The sequence below is a fragment of the Eriocheir sinensis genome, unplaced genomic scaffold (genome assembly GCF_024679095.1).
Source record: "Eriocheir sinensis breed Jianghai 21 unplaced genomic scaffold, ASM2467909v1 Scaffold768, whole genome shotgun sequence".
NCBI lineage: Eukaryota > Metazoa > Arthropoda > Malacostraca > Decapoda > Varunidae > Eriocheir > Eriocheir sinensis.
The window spans coordinates 66,587-70,000 of record NW_026112129.1 but is presented as its reverse complement, the minus strand read 5'-3'; positions in this window follow the sequence as shown (position 1 = coordinate 70,000).

Here is a 3,414-nt window from a genome sequence, read left to right as displayed (position 1 = left end):
CACCACCACAACCACCATTCCTACCACACAAACTACAACCATTCCCCTGCCTAACCACACTATCCCCACCCCTCTAACTCCTACCAGTCAACCACAATCGACCAAAATATACTAACATTTCCAATCACCACAACCCAATTTTTTCGACTTTCCACATCCAAGACGTTATAATTTTTTTTTTTTTTTTTGTAGTTTCCCCTCCACCAACACAACCACCATTCCTACTACACAAACTACAACCATTCCCCTACCTAACCGCATTATTCCCACCCCTCTAACTCCTACCAGTCAACCACAATCGACCAAAATATACCAACATTTTCACTCACCACCACCCAATTTTTTCGACTTTCCACATCCAAGACGTTATAATTTTGTTTTTTTTTGTAGTTTCCCCTCCACCAACACAACCACCATTCCTACCACACAAACTACAACCATTCCCCTACCTAACCACACTATCCCCACCCCTCTACCCCCTACCAGTCAACCACAATCGACCGAAACAGACCAACATTTCCACTCACACCACCAGACACCCTCAGACGGAAAAACCAGTCGCGACGCCGCCATCTTGTTTTCTGCTAAATTCGTTATGTCCGTTAAAATTTGAATCCAATTTGAATCTCGTCTCGACACACGAAGAAGCAGAGTCAAATGGCCTTAGGAACTGTTCTCTCTCTCTCTCTCTCTCTCTCTCTCTCTCTCTCTCTCTCTCTCTCTCTCTCTCTCTCTCTCTCTCCACCTCCTCCTCCTCTTACATGGGTGATTTTGGAGATACGGAGGCATGGAGAGAAAAAGTGGAGACATGGAGAGAAAGAGAATTTACCTGACTATCTCCACACTAAAGGGGAAGGAGAGAGATGGAGAGATAACGGAGGAAATGGAGGAAATGTAGACAGAGGTGGAGAGAAAAATGTGGAAAAATTGTGAATCTGATTTTTTTCCTCCAACTTCAATGGGTGATTTTGGAGGAATGGAGAGACGGAGAGAAAAACTGGAGACATGGAGAGAAAGAGAATTTATTTGGGTATCTCCACACAAAAGGGGAAGGAGAGAGATGGAGAGATAACGGAGAAAATGGAGGAAATGTAGACAGAGGTGGAGAGAAAAATGTGGAAAAATTGTGAATCTGATTTTTTCCCTCCAACTTCAATGGGTGATTTTGGAGGAACGGAGAGACGGAGAGAAAAACTGGAGACATGGAGAGAAAGAGAATTTATTTGAGTATCTCCACACAAAAGGAAAAGGAGAGACATGGAGAGATAACGGAGGAAATGGAGGAAATGTTGACAAAGGTGGAGAGAAAAAAATGAGGAAAAATTGGGAATCTGAATATTTTCCTTCAACTTCCATGGGTGATTTTGGAGGAACGGAGAGACGGAGAGAAAAATTGGAGACATGGAGAGAAAGAGAATTTCCTTGACCATCTCCACACAAAAGGAAAAGGAGAGAGATGGAGAGATAACGGAGGAAATGGAGGAAATGTTGACAAAGGTGGAGAGAAAAGTTGTGGAAAAATTGTGAATCTGATTTTTTTCCTCCAACTTCAATGGGTGATATTGGAGGAACGGAGAGACGGAGAGAAAAACTGGAGAGATGGAGAGAAAGAGAATTTCCTTGACTATCTCCACTCAAAAGGGGAAGGAGAGAGATGGAGAGATAACGGAGGAAATGGAGGAAATGTTGACAAAGGTGGAGAGAAAAAATGAGGAAAAATTGGGAATCTGAATATTTTCCTTCAACTTCCATGGGTGATTTTGGAGGAACGGAGAGACGGAGAGAAAAATTGGAGACATGGAGAGAAAGAGAATTTCCTTGACTATCTCCACACAAAAGAGGAAGGAGAGAGATGGAGAGATAACGGAGGAAATGGAGGAAATGTAGACAAAGGTGGAGAGAAAAATATGGACAAAAAATGGCGACTCGACTTTTTACCTCGAAATCTTCACTTCCTCCTCTCCTGACTTCTTCCTCTTCTTCCTCTTCTTCCTCCTCCTCCTCTTCCTCTTCTTCCTCCAGAAAGCGAGAAAATACACAGACAAGTTCTTCCTCAAGGGTTTGTTTACATCCTCGCCATAGAGTTGTGTTATAGAGTGCGTGTAAGACCGCCATGTTGACGCCGAATGGTTGACAAATATATATAAACTTTTAAAATGGAAACACACCTCTGTCTTACAACCAACATCCTGGCTACCACAATCCAGCTAGACCAACCAAAATTCATACTAAGACAGCCCAAGGACCTGTTTACCAGCCTACCAAAATTGATCCATCTACCACACACACAGGTTGAGTGGTTGACAAATATATATAAACTTTTAAAATGGAAACACACCTGTCTTTCAACCAACATCCTGGCTACCACAATCGACCTAGACCAACCAAAATCGATACCAAGACAGCCCAAGGACCTGTCTACCAGCCTACCAAAATTGATCCATCTACCACACACACAGGTTGAATGGTTGACAAATATATATAAACTTTTAAAATGGAAACACACCTCTGTCTTTCAACCAACATCCTGGCTACCACAATCGACCTAGACCAACCAAAATTGATGTCAAGACACCCCAAGGACCTGTCTACCAGCCTACCAAAATTCAACCACCTACCACACACGCAGGTTGAATGGTAGATAAAAATATATACACTTTTAAAATGGAAATGGATGACTTCCCACATCTCTTTATTTCAAGCAATATCCTGGCTACCACAATCGACCTAGACCAACCAAAATCGATACCAAGACAGCCCAAGGACCTGTCTACCAGCCTACCAAATTTCATCCACCTACCCCACACACAGGTTGAATGGTTGACAAATATATATAAACTTTTAAAATGGAAACACACCTGTCTTTCAACCAACATCCTGGCTACCACAATCGACCTAGACCAACCAAAATTGATGTCAAGACACCCCAAGGACCTGTCTACCAGCCTACCAAAATTGATCCACCTACCACACACACAGGTTGAATGGTTGACAAATATATATAAACTTTTAAAATGGAAACACACCTCTGTCTTTCAACCAACATCCTGGCTACCACAATCGAGCTAGACCAACCAAAATTGATACCAAGACAGCCCAAGGACTTGTCTACCAGCCTACTAAATTTCATCCACCTACCACACACACAGGTTGAATGGTTGACAAAAATATATATACTTTTAAAATGAAAATATTACAGGATTATTCCCACACCTTTATTTCAACCAACATCCTGGCTACCACAATCGACCTAGACCAACCAAAATTGATACCAAGACAGCCCAAGGACCTGTCTACCAGCCTACCAAAATTCAACCACCTACCACACACACAGGTTGAATGGTAGACAAAAATGTTAAGACTTTTTAAATGGTTTCTCTCTCTCTCTCTCTGGGATAATCAAACACTTATAAA